This window comes from Nycticebus coucang, chromosome 12, assembly GCF_027406575.1.
Source record: "Nycticebus coucang isolate mNycCou1 chromosome 12, mNycCou1.pri, whole genome shotgun sequence".
In the NCBI taxonomy this organism is placed as follows: Eukaryota; Metazoa; Chordata; class Mammalia; order Primates; family Lorisidae; genus Nycticebus; species Nycticebus coucang.
In genome coordinates this window covers 93245431-93261662 of record NC_069791.1, presented here as the reverse complement: position 1 = coordinate 93261662, position 16232 = coordinate 93245431, and the positions used below count along the sequence as shown (strand labels likewise).

Sequence of the window (16232 nt, the reverse complement as noted above, 5' to 3'; positions counted from 1 at the left end):
CAGTGCTGTGAGAGGTTAAGTCTTACAGCAGCCACGGGAGTGCACCCGCAGACCTCCTGCCCTAAGGAGCACAACCGAGCAAGTGCCCCAACTAGATTAAAAATCCATCACACCCCATCAAGAAAGGAGCGCATCAGGGAAACTAAGGCAGCTCATTCCTAGAAAGCACAGGGCCCCTCAGAAAGCTGACTTTGACCCAGCTCGCCTGAGTTTTGTTCTCTCCTCTTCAGACATCATGTCCTTCACTACTCGTTCCACCACTTTCTCCAGCAATTACCGGTCCCTGGGCTCAGTCCAGGAGCCCAGCTACAGTGTCCGGCCCGCCAGCAGCGCAGCCAGCATCTATGCAGGCGCCGGGGGCTCGGGCTCCCGGATCTCCGTGTCCCGCTCCACCAGCTTCCGGGACGGCTGGGGGTCCGGGGGCCTGGCCACGGGGATGGCTGGGGGTCTAGCAGGAATAGGGGGCATCCAGACCAAGAAGGAGACCATGCAAGAACTGAACGACCGCCTGGCCTCCTACCTGGACAGAGTGAGGAACCTGGAGACTGATAACCGGAGGCTGGAGAGCAAAATCCGGGAACACCTAGAGAAGAAGGGGCCCCAGGTCAGAGACTGGGTGTATTACTTCAAGACCATCGAGGACCTGAGGGCTCAGATCTTTGCAAATTCTGTGGACAATGCCTGCATCCTTCTGCAGATTGACAATGCCCGTCTTGCTGCTGATGACTTTAGAGTCAAGTATGAGACAGAACTGGACATGCGCCAATCTGTGGAGAGCCACATCCATGGGCTCCGCAAGGTCATTGATGACACCAATATCACTCGACTGCAGCTGGAGTCAGAGATCGAGGCTCTCAAGGAGGAGCTGCTCTTCACGAAGAAGAACCACGAGGAGGAAGTAAAAGTCCTACTAGCCCAGATTGCCAGCTCTGGGTTCACTGTGGAAGTAGATGCTCCCAAATCCCAGGACCTGAGCAAGATCATGGCAGACATGCGGGCCCAGTATGACGAGCTGGCTCGGAAGAACCAAGAAGAGCTGGCCAAGACCTGGTCCCAGCAGATTGAGGAGAGCACCTCAGTGGTCACCTCACAGTTTGCTGAGGTCGGAGCTGCTAAGACAATGTTCCATGAGAAATCAGAAGTCCAGGTCGGAGGACAGCCTGAGGGAGGTGGAGGCCCGCTACGCCTTGCAGACGGAGCAACTCAATGGGGTCCTGCTGCATTTGGAGTCAGAGCTGGCACAGACCCGGGCAGAGGGGCAGCGCCAGGCCCAGGAGTATGAGGCACTGCTGAACATCAAGGTCAAGCTAGATGCTGAAATCGCCACCTACCGCCGCCTGCTGGAAGACGGGGAGGACTTCAACCTTGGTGATGCCCTGGACAGCAGCAACTCCACGCAAACCATCCAAAAGACCACCACCCGCAGGATAATGGACGGCAAAGTGGTGTCTGAGACCAACGACGCCAAAGTTCTGAGACACTGAGGCAGTACAGCAGCGTGCCCTTTTGCCAATAAAGAGTTCAGAGTTCACTGGAAAAAAAAAAAAAGAAAGCTGACTTTGAACACCCCAACCTTCTTTATTTATTTTTTTTCCTTTGAGATAGAGTGTCACTCTGTCACTCTGGGTAGAGTGCCATGGAATCACCATAGCTCACAGTAACCTGAAACTCTTGGGCTCAAGTGATCCTCTTGCCTCAGCCCCCTGAGTAGCTGGGACTACAGGCACCCACCACAACACCCTGCTAGTTTTTCTATTTTTGGTAGAGACAGGGTCTTGCTCTTGCTTAGGCTGGTCTTGAACACCTGAGCTCAAGCAGTCCGCCTCCCTTGGTCTTCCAGAGTGCTAGGATTGTAGGCCTGCACCACCAAGCCTTCTTTAGACTGTACGGCATGGACACTTCCGCCCAAGCTTCTCTTCTGTCCTTCACTCAGACCCAGACTGGCATCACCGGCTGACTCCTTTCACACGGGTGAAAATCCTGCACGTCTCAGAGCAACAGCTGCTTCTCAGAGGACCCAGACTGATCCTAGGAGCTTTCCTAAGGTCACACAACTAGCAAGTGACAGGGCCACAATTTAAATGGAGTCCACATGCCTGAACTCTGAACCCACTAACACAGACCATTCTTGTTGGTGGGCTCTTATTTTCTCAGACTCTTGATCCTGAACAGCTGGAAACTGCCATCTGCATCCAAGAATGAGCCAAGGGCAAGAGGGAGAGTTTCAGGTCCCTGAAGCCAGACATGATGCTGTGCCTGCGTCCCAAGTAGGCCCCACAGTCCCTGGGATAGAGCATCAGCTGCCCAGAGCCCACAGAAGGAAACACAGGTGATAGGCAAGGGTTCCTATGTCCATGAAGCTCTTTTCCCCCTGGCCCTGCAGGAGAGTCAGCCCCTCCCCCACAGCTGTCCGGAAGCACAGGCCAGGAGCAGTGAGAGAGAGAGAGAGCACTTGACTGGGAGTCTGGGGGTGCACCCAGCCGACCCCACAGAGATACAGAAATGAGCAGGATGGGTAACCCGTGAAGTATTTGCAAGTCTACCATCATCCCACTTAATCTGTTTTGTTTTTTTCTTATTCAGGAGATGGGGTCTCACTTTGTCACCCAGGCTGAAGTACAGAGGCACAAGGATACCTCACTGCAGCCTCAAACCCCTGGCCTCAAGTGACCCACCCACCTCAGCCTCCTAAAGTAATAGGATTATAGGCATGAGCCATGCCCACCCCCAGGTCAGCTTTTCACTTTTTTTTTTTTTTTTGAGACTGAGTCTCACTTTGTCACCCTCAGTAGAAGACCGCATCACAGCTCACAGCAACCTCAGACTCTTGGGCTTAAGTGATTCTCTTGCCTCAGCCTCCTGAGTAGCTGGGATTATAGGCACCTGCCACAATGCCCAGCCATTTTTTTAGAGACGGGGTCTCGCTCTGGCTCAGGCTGGTCTGGAATTCCCCAGTTTAGGCAATCCACCCACCTCGGCCTCCCGAGTGCTGGGATTACAGGCATGAGCCACTGTGCCCAGCCAGTTTTTCACTTTTACCCTTGTGAACTGAAGGAAATTCACTGTATTAATCATTGCTAAAGAAATCTCTGTAGCAACCCCTGCAAGCACAGGTCACGTAGAGTTCCCCTGTGAGAAGCCACTCCACGGAACATTGACTTGGGGGAGGCGTCCCACCACTTTTGTTGGGGCATTTTTAACGCCGTTCTTTAGCTTCTCTGGCCAGAGTGAATCTCTCTTAGAAGGATTCACGTCATCCTCTCCATTCTCTTTAGGTTCAGCAGCTCGAGGGGAGCCACCACCCTCCCCTCAAGTGCCTCATAAGGCCCAGTGTGCCGGAGAGTAGGTCTGACCATTTATAGGCACACGCTCCGTGTTTGGAGAAAATCCATTCAGCTATGTTTCTGCAATGGGGTGTGATTTTATTTTATAAACTCTTGTATGTTATTTAACACAAGAGAAAATATTATTTACCCTCACAAACCAATCGAGTATTCAGGCCCCAAAAGTCTGCACAGCTAGCCCAAACTGTTTCCTAACCACCCTTCCAGCCCATTCTCACAGCTGCCAGAGTACAGATTCTAACATCCAAACCTGATCATACAGTCTATTTTAAATCCTCAGGTGATGTCCTGTAACCTAGACCAGTTCTCAACTTTTCTTTTCACCAGTAGGATGCATGTGACAGGTAAGGTTCACCAGAGCAATGCCTTCTTTGGGGGTACTCAGGGTAGGAGGGGAGTTGTAATTCCCAGGTTAGCAATTCCGACTCTTTCTTTCTCTCCTGCTCAAGGAAGCACATTCACAAGCAAGGACAACAGAGGGACATTGTCATGGACATCTGTATGTATTTATTCTTGACTTTGTTTTTGAGACAGAGTCTCAAGCTGTCACCCTGGATAGACTGCCATGGCGTCACAGCTCATAGCAACTTTCAACTCTTGGGCTTAAGCGATTCTCTTGCCTCAGCCTCCCAAGTAACTGGGACTACAGGTGCCCTCCGAAATTAGCCCTCCGGCTAATTTTTGGTTGTAGTTGTCATTGTTGTTTGGCAGGCCCAGGCTGGATTCGAACCCGCCAGCTCCAGGGTGTGTGGCTGGCACCCTAGCTGCTTGAGCTACAGGCGCCGAGCCTATTCTTGACTTTTGCTTAGTAAATTGTTGAGAAGCTCCTTTCCAGGAACCATTATCACTTATAAAAATCTTTCCAAGGTCATGCTGTGAACTGAGATTGCAACTTTGACCCCAAACCTGGTAGGTGTTCATTGAATGTGGGTTGAATAAATAAAAGCATGGTCATCAGAAGAAGGGAGATGGTAGAATATAGTGGACTCCAAGACTGTGGCTAGAGATGATGGGGGCCTCTGAGATTTATGAAGGACCCAGTGATGTCAAAGTGCTGAGTTCCAAGGACCCAAGGAAGTCAAAGCTTAGGCCAGGATCTCCCAAATCACAACCACTCAAGAATCAAGTTGTGCCTTATCTGAGTTTCACTTGTACTATTATTTATTTTTACTCCATAGATTTATTTGAAAGCAAATCACTTTCTAAAAATCAAATGCATTCATTGAAAATTAAAGTTTTGCCAGGGACAGTAGCTCATGCCTATAGTCCTAGCACTCTGGAGGCTCAGGAGTTCAAGACCAGACTGAGCAAGAGAGAGACTCTGTCTCTACTAAAGATAGAAAAACCAGCCAGGCATTGTGGTGGGTGCCTTTAGTCCCAGCTACTTGGGAAGCTGAAGCAAGCCCAAGAGTTTGAGGTTGCTGTGAACTATGATGCCACAGTACTTTACCAAGGGTGACAGAATAAAACTCTGTATCAAAAAAAAAAAAAAAAAAGAAAACTGGCTCAGCACCCATAGCGCAGTGGTTAGGGTGCCAGCCACATGCACCAGGGCTGGTAGGTTCAAACCGGGCCTGGGCCTGCTAAACAACAATGACACCTACAACCAAAAAATAGCCAGGTGTTGTGGTGGGCGTCTGTAGTCACAGCTACTTGGGAGGCTGAGGCGAGAGAATCGCTTAAGCCCAAGAGTTTGAGGTTGCTGTGAGCTGTGACACCACAGCACTCTATGAAGGGCAACATAGTGAGACTCTGTCTCAAAAATAAATAAATATAGAAATACAGAAATTGCATCACCCTGCTTCCCTACTTAACCCTCTGTAGACTTCTACTGAGTTCAGAATAAAATCCAAACATCTTCCTTTTCCTACAAGCACCAGGTGCCAGGCCCTACCTCCCCCTCTGGAACCTACATCTTACTATTGCCCTCCTTAGTATTCTGCTGTGGATGTTCTGACCTTCTCTAATTCCTCTAATTGCCCCCAAGTATACTCCTGCCTCAGGGCCTTTGCACACACTATTCTCACTGCCCAGAAAGCCACTCTGCCAACATTCCCACTGCTCACTCCCTCATTTTGTTCAGTCCCCAATCAAGCCACCTCCTCAGACAGGCCATCTGAGACCACCCCCATCAAAATTCTGCCCCTCATTGAGTGCCCAACTCATCCCACTCTGCCCAGGACTGCCCCAGTTGGAAAAATAAAAGTCTCCAGCAAAGGGGGACAGTAGTTCACTCCGCAATCGCCGCCACTCTCGGACACATCGCCCTGCTCGGTCCTTGTTCATCATCTACATCTCATCTCTTTGCTGACCTCTTCTCTTTCTCCCTCGCTAGAATGGGAGCCCCATGAGGGCAGGGAGTTGGGGTTGTTCTGTTCACAGCTGTACTCCTGGCACCTGGAATAGTGCCTGGCACATAACTGACACTTAATTCATAGTATTGACAAAGATATCCAAAGAATGGTCCCCACGGCCTATTTAACCTATTGCTTACAGTTTAGTTGTTTCTACTGCTTGGCTGCAATGCATGAAGCTCTTTCCAGATTTAGAATTTTCTCCTTGGGCTAGATAGCCAAAAATGGATTTATTGGGCCAAGGAGGATGCCCGTGTTCAAGGTTTTGATGCCAACTGGGTCAGACCTCCACCTCCCAAAAGGGTCAGACCTCCACTTCCCACTGCCAAGGCATCTCATTCTGCCCTCGACAAAGCCAAGATTCTCATTTATTTATTTATTTATTTTTTATTAAATCATAGCGTGTACATTAGTATGATCATGGGGCACCATACTCTTGGTTCATAGACCGTTTGACACATTTTCATCACACTAGTTAACATAGCTTTTGTGGTATTTTCTTAGTTATTTTGCTAAGACCTTTACATTCCACATTTACTAGGATTCACATATTCCCTTGTAAAATGCACCACAGGTGTAATCTCATTAATCCCCCTCCCTCCACCTACCTCCCCCCTCCCTCCCCTCCCTTTCCCCCTTCTCCCTATTCTTAGGTTGTAACTGGGTTATAGCTTTCATGTGAAGGTCCTACATTAGTTTCATAATAAGGGTGAGTACATTGGGTACTTTTTCTTCCATTCTTGAGACACTTTACTAAGAAGAATATGTTTAGCCAAGACATTACTCAAAAATAAAAACAAAGCAGGAGGAATCACGCTACCAGACCTCAGACTATACTACAAATCGATAGTGATCAAAACAGCATGGTACTGGCACAAAAACAGAGAAGTAGACATCTGGAACAGAATAAGAACCAAGAGATGAATCCAGCTAATTACCGTTATTTAATCTTTGACAAGCCAATTAAAAACATTCGATGGGGAAAAGATTTCCTATTTAACAAATGGTGCTGGGTGAACTGGCTGACAACCTGTAGAAGACTGAAACTGGACCCACACCTCTCACCATTAACCAAGATTCTCATTTTTTTTAAATCTTTACTAGGTGAAAATGTAGCTGTTTGTTGTCTTAATTTGCATTTCTTTGATTACTAGTTAGGCCAAACATTTCCCCATGTGCTTAGCTAGTTACGTTTCCTCCTTAGTAGTTGACTCTTCTCACCTCTTTGCTTGATTTTCTACCCAGACTCAAGAATTGTCTCCGTGATTTGTTTGAGTTCTTTGTGACATAAACATATGAGCCCTTTCCCTTTGGAAATTCCCAAATTCTTGGCATTTTCTGATACTTCTATTCAACTGTCTCCCTTCCATATTTCCTTATTTCCTTTTCTATGTTTATATTGCATTTTGCGTTTCTCTTTCACTTGTCACTTTTAGATTTTTTCATAGTCAGTCGTTGAACATGTGCTTAGAGAAAGCCCTCCAATTCTGTCCCATCTCACTCAGAGGAAGACATTTTTATAAAATCCTCCACAAGGCCCACCATGCCCTGTCCCCCAGCTCCACCCACTTGACTCCTCAGACCTCAGACCCTACTATTCTGCCCCTGGATCTCTCTGTTGCTGACATTCTGGCTTCCCTACTAACCCAAACACACCAGCCATACTCTCACCTCAGGGCCTTTACACATGCTGTTTGCTCTGCTTGGAAGGCTTTTTTTCCAGGTATCCACATGACTCCCTCCCTCTTCCCTCAGTCTCTATTCCAATGTCCTATCAATAAGTTCCTCCCAGATTTACCTAAAATCTCAGTCCCTATAGTAGACAGAATAAATCACAACTTCCCCTGCCAAAGATGTTCACATCCCAATACCCAGAACATGTAAATATGTTACTTTACATGGTAAAAGGGAGATTACAGATGTGATCAAATCAAGGATTTTGAGATGAGGAGATTATCCCAGCTTATCTGTATAGCCCAATTTAATCACAAGAGCCCTTATACAAGGGAGACAGGAGGGTTAGAATCAGAGTAAGAGGAGGGAGAGCAGAAGGCAGAGACCAGGAAGATGGGGGGGACGCAGGGAGCCTTCAGGAACTGGAAAAGGCAAGGACGTGGTTACTCCCTACAGCAGTGGATCTCAACCTCCCTAATGCCGCGATGTATTTTCATTGTTACAAAGGGGTCGCGACCCACAGGTTAACCACCGCTGCCCTAGAGCCTGCAGAAGGGATACAGCCCTGCAGACCCACTTTAGCCTCCCAACCTCCAGATCTGTGAGCAGACATCCATAGCATATGATGAACCACTAAGTTCATGCTGCGATTTGTTCAGCAGTGAAAGGAAACCAGTACTGTCCCCAGCACCTTGCATCGGCCTTTCTTGGTTTCTCCCAGGACTCTCTAAGCTCCTAGGATTGTATCTCTCTCTCCTCCCCCTCGCCCCACCACCCTTCTCTCTCTCTCTCTTTTTTTCTTATACTTTTTCTTCTCCCAGTAGAAGACAGGTCCACAAGACCAGGGGCTCGTGCCTGTTTCATTCGCTGTTGTGTCTTCAGTATCTAGGACAGAGCCAGGCACACTAAGGCCTCACTAAGCAGGTGTCCCATGAACAGATGAAGGAAGCAGAATAGAAAAACCTTTTGTAAGAAGAACAGAACCTTGTATGCCTCTGTCAAGTAGAAACCTTTGGTCAGCTGAGCCTCCTGCAAAGTCATCGTACTCAACAGGCACTCTGGGTGGAACAAGTTCTTGAAGAAGGTGTCAGGCACTGAGAGAGAGTCTCATATTCTAGGGAACTGTCAGGGGCGGCTCTACCTTCCCCCTTCCACCTTCCATGGGGGTACGTAACACACCTTAGTACTCAAGGGGCAGAGAGTATAATGGGAGGGTCCGGGCTCAGCCTTTTGAGTTCAGAGCTGAGTGTTAACCAATCAAATTACATTACAAACCAGTTATGTCATTTTATATTTCCTTTTTGTTTTGTTTTGTTTTTTTGAGACAGAGTCTCACTGTGCGCCCCCTGGCATCATTAGCTCACAGCAACCTCAGACTCTTGGGTTCAAGCGATCCTCTTGCGATACTCTCCTGAGTATCTGGGACTACAGACACCCGCCAAAACGCCCGGCTATTTTTAGAGAAGGGGTCTCACTCTCGCTCAGGCTGGTCTCAAACTCCTGAGCTCAACCAATCCACCTGCCTCAGCCTCCCAGAGTGCGAGGATTATAGGCGCGAGCCACCCAATCTGGACGCGACATTCTTAAACTGAAATACATTTGTCCTACTAAAACAATCAAATTGTGTTCATGGAGAAAGACTTCACACAGCTTTAGTTTTTAAAATAAATGTTAACTAAAATTCAGTACAATGTAAGATTGGCTGTCTTTTCACACTTGGCACATCTGAGTACTCAGTAGTCACAAGGGGCTGAGGGCCACCGTGTCAGGCAGTACTGCTCCTGGTACAAGCCGCTGGAGGCTATGTACATATTATTTCAGTTCTCCGAATCTCTTTCCATTGTCTACAAAACAGGCTGTGATGATCATAGCTATTTTCATGGATTAAATGAAATCTTGGGTGAAAATAACTGGTATACAGTAAAAACTTTAAAAACTGTAGCTAGCGTTATCATAGAACAACCATTTCTCTTTCCAGGGGAGAAAACCTTGGTGAGAAAGAAATAAACTGATATTTACTGAATACCTACTGTGTGCCAGCCCTGAACTTTAGGTATCGACTTCGGCTGGAGCTTTCAACCAGCCTTCAAGGTGAATGTTATCACTGCCACCCGCCTATTCTCCTGAATTGTCTGTCCCTGGCTGATGGAAGAAGCCAGTTTCCCTGCTGGGGGTGGGAGGCTGGTGTCTAATAGAAATGCTTTAGGGAATTCCAGCCCCACATGCGCTGCCGGGGATACTGTATGCTGGCTCTTTCCAATCTTCCCTCCCACCTTCTTTCTTCTCCCTTCCTCTCTGGGCCTCTCTCTCCTGCCTGCCCTCTCCTCCCCCTTCCCTTTTTCTAAAAGTTCCTGGAGCTGCTTTTCCAGGCTGTTTAGACTCTGCCAAAGCCTTGTCTGAGAGAGTTTTCAACACGATGTTTTTCCCCACAGGGAATGGGAGATGGCAGATGGCTTCACAGAACCACTCTGAAAAGGGGAGGGCCGCCTCCCACGGGCCCCTCCGTGTCTAGACGGGAGCTTCCTGAGCCATGAATAATCAGAGAAATCCAGCTGATGTCTTCGGCATCCAAGTTGTTCTTACAGAAGGTGAGGACAGAGCTCTTGCCTCACCTGATAGTGGTAGAAAGAGTTTGGATGTAGGAGTCTGAAAGACTGTGTTCATGTCCAGAACCAGCTCTTAACATCAGGACTTTAAAGCGAATATAACAAATGCCTCAAGAGGTCACCATAAAGATTAATAACAGGCTTGGCACCTGTAGCTCAAGCGGCTAAGGCACCAGCCACATACACCAGAGCTGGTGGGTTCGAATCTAGCCCGGGCCTGCCAAACAACATTGACGGCTGCAATCAAAAAAAAAATAGCTGGGTGTTGTGGTGGGCGCCTATAGTCCCAGCTACTGGGGAGGGAGAGGCAGGAGGATTGCTTGAGCCCAGGAGTTGGAGGTTTCTATGAGCTGTGATGCCACAGCACTCTACCCAGGGTGACAGCTTCAAAAAAAGATTAATAAGAACATCACCAGCGGCAAGTCTGGCATACTGTAAGGGCTCAATGGTCTGTCAATGTCTTGGGGGCAAGGACCATGGCTGGAATGTCTCATTCCCAGCTCTATCCCCAGTACCCAGAGCTTAGGCTCTGCATAAATACTGCATTTATATGTGTGTGTGTGTGTGTGTGTGTGTGTGTCAGCTAGGTGCAGGGGCTCGTGCCTATAATCCTAACACTCTGGGAGTCCAAGGTGAGAGGGAAAGATGGCTTAAGGTCAGGAGTTCAAGACTAGCCTGAGCATGAATGAGACCCCCATCTCTACTAAAAATAAAGAAAATTAGCTGGCATGGTAGCAAGTGACTGTAGTACATACTTGGGAGGCTGAGGCAGGAGGATCCTTTGAGCCCGGGAATTTGAAGTTGCTGTGAGCTATGAAGCCACTGCACTCTACCCAGGGCAACAAAGTGAGACTCTGTCTCAAAAAAAATAGAGTAGAACCTCCATAGTTGACCACCTCCCTGCACTGACCACCTCAAGTTGACCTAATTTTTATAGACCGGACATGCACCACATGTACGTATTGGCACAGCAGGCCTAGTTTTTCAAGTTGACTACCTTCATATGTTGACCAATTTGTTACGGTCCCTCGGGTGGCTGACTTGCTGAGGTTCTATTGTATATAGAAGGGTGATGAGCGGCCTCTAGACCAATGAGAGCTGCCCAGTTGCCTCCTAGGGCTAGGATGAAAACGAAGCAAGGGAGCCATTCTTCTTGGGAGCAAAATTTAAGGAAGCACCAAAAACCCAATTATCAAGATAAAAAATTATTTGATGGTTAATTTTTAAAAACCAAAATTAAGGCTGAAATATCCATGATAAACAAAATATCAAAATTATAAATAAAGACAACACCAGTATTGCTAATCTTTCATTTTTCCCTGGCTCCACGTGGCACTGTCAAGCATGCTCAGAGTGCTTTTCAGATACAATCCCCCTGAATCCTTACAAGGCTGTGAGGTAGCCACTTTTCAGATCAGAAAAAGGAGGCCTAGGGAATTAGATAACTTGCCCAAGGTCATTCAGGTTGTAAGTGGCAAGTTGGGGCTTGAACCCTGTGCCTGTGTATGCTAGAGCTCTGCCCACGGGTCCTTGTAGCTTTGTGTCATAGGTGCTGACAAAAGTCTTGATATTTGGCTTGGTGCCCATAGCTCAGTGGTTAGGGCACCAGACACATACACTGGGGCTGGCAGGTTTGAATCTGGCCCGGGCTTGCTAAACAATAGTGACAACTGCAACAAAATAGCCAGGCACTGTGGTGGGCTCCTGTAGTCCCAGCTACTTGGGAGGCTGAAGCAAGAGAATCTCTTGAGCCCAAGAGATTGAGGTTGCTATGAGCTGTGATGCCGTGAGACTCTGCCTCAAAAAAAAAAAAGTTTTTAGGTTTGAGAAACACCCTCATCCCAGGGCGGTGCCTGTGGCTCAAGGAGTAGAGCGCCGGTCCCATATGCCGGAGGTGGCGGGTTCAAAACCAGCCCCGGCCAAAAACCACAAAAAAAAAAAAAAAAGAGAGAAAAACACCCTCATCCTTTCATTCAAATTAGGATCAGAGCACCCCACCCCATGATGGGAGCTGGGTGCTATGAGCTGACCCCCATCATGCACCAGCCCGTGAGCTGGGCTTCTGCAGGCAGGGAACTAACTATGAAATTGTCCCCATCCTTATAAAAGCAGGTGTCTCAACTAAGCACAGTGGCTCACGCCTGTAATCCTTGTACTCTGAGAAGCTAAGGCAAGGGGTGGGGTCACTTGAGGTCAGCAGTTGGAGACCAGCCTGAGCAAAGTGAGACTCTGTCTTTATTAAAAATAGAAAAAATTAGCTGGGCAACCTGGTGGGAGCCTGAGGCAGGAGGATCACTTGAACCCAGGAGTTTGAGGTTACTGTGAGCTAAGCTGAGGCCACAGCACCCTAGCTCAGGCAATAGAGTAAGACTCTATCTCAAAACGTAAAAATAATAAGTAAAAATAAAACAAAATAATAAAATAAAAAATAAGAGCTGGTATCTCACATCAGGAGCTCAGGGCCTGTGCCTGCTACCCTCAGAGACCCAGACAGGTGCTATGTGAGGTTGAAGGAAAGTGGGACTAATTCAGCTTCAGCCGGAGGTCACTTGAAATGCAGAGGAGCTTTCCTGCAGCCCCATCCTGTGACTATGCACCTTTGAGAGATGAGTAAGAGCTTGTCAGCTGGAGAAGACAAAACAGCGCTGTCCCCATTTGACATACAAAAAAACTCAGCTCAAAGGCACACAGCATAAGTGGTGACCTGCTCTCAGTGTTTACTTCCTTTTCTTTCTGGGTGACCAAATGGCCCTAAACTCTTCTGTTAAGATCACAGATGAGCAGCCGGAAATGACGGCTAAGAGCATTGAGTCAGACGGCTCTGGGCCCAAATCTCTACTCAGCACGTTCTGAACTGGATGACCTTAGGCAAGTCACATCGTCCCTCCCTCTGAGCCTCAGTGTCTTGATCAGTAAAATGGGTTACGGGAATGCTAACCCCACAGCATTTGGAGATGAAATGAAATAAGGTACCTAGCACAGTGCCAGAGAGTTGGAAAGCGTTCAGAAAGTGGTAACCACAGGAAGGGGTAACTGCTGTCATTATTTTCAAAAACAGGATGCAACGTCCACTGCCAAATATAACCGATGCACAAAATAACAATCCAGCAACTCAGTTCCTTGAGAAATAAACAGCAAAACCTCCCATTGAATGCAAGGAGAAGTTCATGGAGAAAGCCAAGCTCAAAGACGTTGTCACCTGAAAAGTCAGGAAATCTCGTTGCTTCTCAACAGAGAATGCATGTCAGAATCACCGGGCCCACACCCAGGGCTTCTGTTTTCATTGGGCTGGAAGGGAATTGGCACCATTATTTTGCAAAGTTTTCCCAGGTGGGCAGGGAGGGCTGAGAACTACCCAGAGGGTGGAAGGAAGAGGTGATTTTGAGGAAGGGGTCCTAGCAGAGGGCGGGAACTGATAATGACCTGGTAATATATCCATTTTCCTATATGAATGGTATATGTCATAGTCAACTTTTTATTATGGAGAATTTAAAGCATACAGTAAGTAAACAGACCAGTATAATGCATCACCATGAACCAAGACCCAGTTCTGAAAACCATCAACCCCCAGCCAGCCCTGTCTCTCCACACCCCAAGGCTCTAGTTCTACCACTATTTTGGAACAAAGACCAGGCATGAAATCATTTCATCCATAAGTATTTCCACGTAACTCTAAAAGATCAAGGATAGGCTCGGAGCCCGTAGCTCAGCAAGTAGGGCGCCAGCCACATACACCGGGGCTGGAGGGTTCAAACCCGGCCCAGGCCTGCTAAACAACAATGACAATTGCAATCAAAAAATAGCCGGGCGTTGTGCCAGGCGCCTGCAGTCCCAGCTACTTGGGAGGCTGAGGCAAGAGAATCACTTAAGCCCAAGAGTTTGAGGTTGCTCAAAGCTGTGACACCACAGCACTCTACCGAGGGCAACATAGTGAAACTGTCTTAAAAATAAATAAATAAAATCTACAAAAGGTAAAGTCTCTTTTGTATTATTTATTTATTTATTTGAGATAGAGTCTCACTATGTCACCCTCAGCAGAGTGCCATGACATCACAGCTCCCAGTAACCTCCATCTCTTGGGCTTACAGGAAGGATTCTCTTGCCTCAGCCTCCCAAGTAGCTGGGACTACAGGCGCCTGTCACAACACCCGGCTATTTTCTTGTTGTTGCTGTTGCAGTTATTTAGCTGGCCCCAGGCTGGGTTCAAACCCGTCACCTTCGGTGTATGTGGCTGGTGCCCTAACCACTATGCTATGGGCGTGAAGCCTAAGGCTCTTTTTTAATAAAAGCACCCCATCACCTAGGAAATGAACCATTCTTCGAGGTCAATAAATATCCAGCAAATGGTCACATTTCTAATTGTCTCATAAAGAGACGTTTTGTTACTTTTCTTCAGGATTTAAATCAGATCTGCACATTAGCAGCTGGGCTGCTGCGTCTGCTGAGTCTCGTGTGTAGGCTCTACTCGAGTGCTCCCCACACACTGATGTGCATTTGAGCTCCCTGGGGATCTGGGTAAAGTGCAAGTTCGGACAGAGGAGGTCTGGGGTGAGGACTGGGAATCTGCGTTTCTGACATGCTCCCAGCAGGGGTTGATGCTGCTGGTGCATGGACCACACCTTAGGTAGCAAAGCTCTGTTTCCTAGCACAATGCCATCTTTTTTTTTTTTTTTTAAGGAATGTAGATGTCTTAGGAGGGCCCAGCTTGGTACAAAACTGTGGGAGCCAAACCACTACTGGTGGGGAAGGGCCCTCGCTTTTTTACGAACTGCCATTGATAATTGAACCTGCTATGAGTGTTTAAATGTCAAAGGCAACACACCCTCCAGAATTGGTACTGACACCCTGACCATCCAAGAGTTCATCCCAGCAGAGTCTGGCCACTCCCAAACCAGAAGCCACCTTGACAAGAACCCCAAAAACCTCTGGAAGTGCATTGACTTGTTCAGTTTCTGGCAGACAGGCAGAAACACAAGCTCCAGAAATAAGGCAGTTACCTTGTCTCGCAGTTATAAGTTTAATTAAAAAGCCCCGTGCTGCCAGATTCCAAGCACCCTCCACTGATCTGTGAGACCTATTGATTGCTTAGCTCTCCCCGCAAGACACAGCAGAGAGAAGACTTTATCTTCCTTTAATCAGACGCGCTTCCCTCAGATCTGGCCCTGACAAGGCTGCCGAGTTCTCCTACCCTTGGCCAGCCCCAGCTACAGTAGGCAGAGCCACAGAGCCAGCATCAGCCACAGGGAGCAGTGGTCCTTGCCCCCAGGGAACTGCCAGCCTAACTAGCGAGGCAGCAACACCATCATCACCGCAGAGAGGACAAAGTGAACACACACCACGTGCCAGGCACTATGCCAATCCTTCACATAGATTCATTCTCTCATCTTATTCATTAGTACAGTTAACTTACCTCTGTGTTACTCCCTAATTGCCCAATCTACTGTTACCTGCACCAGCCATTAGTTCTCTTTCCTATCAGCGATCTTGTTTTCTTCATAGCCCTTGTTATCTAAAGCCATGTTTATGTGTTCAGCTCACTTCGTCATTTCTGTCCCTACATTATAAACTCCATGAGGGCAAGGATTTTGCCCTCAGTGTGTCCTGGAACCTAAAATAGCCTCATGCACATAGAAAGTTCTCAACAAACGTGTACTGGCTTGATTTATCACATTTATTCTTCCCAGCAACCTAAGAGCTCATTTAGAGTTATACCCATTTTACAGGTGAGGAAACCAAGGCTCCATTATGAGCGTAATAGAAAGGATTGTTACATTGTTACAAACTGCAGTACAGCAGTTTGTTGCCTACAGAACCTATGACTTTGTCACCAATAGGAATCACAGATACAGCATTTTCTTTCTTTTTTTTTTTTTTTTGTAGAGACAAGAGTCTCACTTTATGGCCCTCGGTAGAGTGCCGTGGCCTCACACAGCTCACAGCAACCTCCAACTCCTGGGCTTAAGCGATTCAGCCTCCCGAGTAGCTGGGACTACAGGCGCCCGCCACAACGCCCGGCTATTTTTTGGTTGCAGTTTGGCCGTTTGAACCCGCCACCCTCGGTATATGGGGCCGGCGCCTTACCGACTGAACCACAGGCGCCGCCCACAGATACAGCATTTTCATGTCCGTTACATTTGTTGCAGAGATACTAGAATATCATTTCATCCATGCTCTGAAATTATAATAATGTTGCTGAGCCACCACCCAATCTTATTATTTAGTGTCTTAATAAAGAAGCATGGGAGGCCTAGCAA

The 16232-nt window shown here is 47.7% G+C and overlaps 1 pseudogene across 1 annotated transcript; it reads left to right on the top strand.

Moving 5' to 3' along the window:
• The first annotated feature begins 209 nt into the window (after positions 1-209).
• LOC128561532 (keratin, type I cytoskeletal 18-like) lies at positions 210-1531 on the top strand (annotated as a pseudogene). Its single transcript, XR_008373275.1, has one exon. The product of XR_008373275.1 is annotated as a keratin, type I cytoskeletal 18-like (transcript).
• Positions 1532-16232: the final 14701 nt, after the last annotated feature.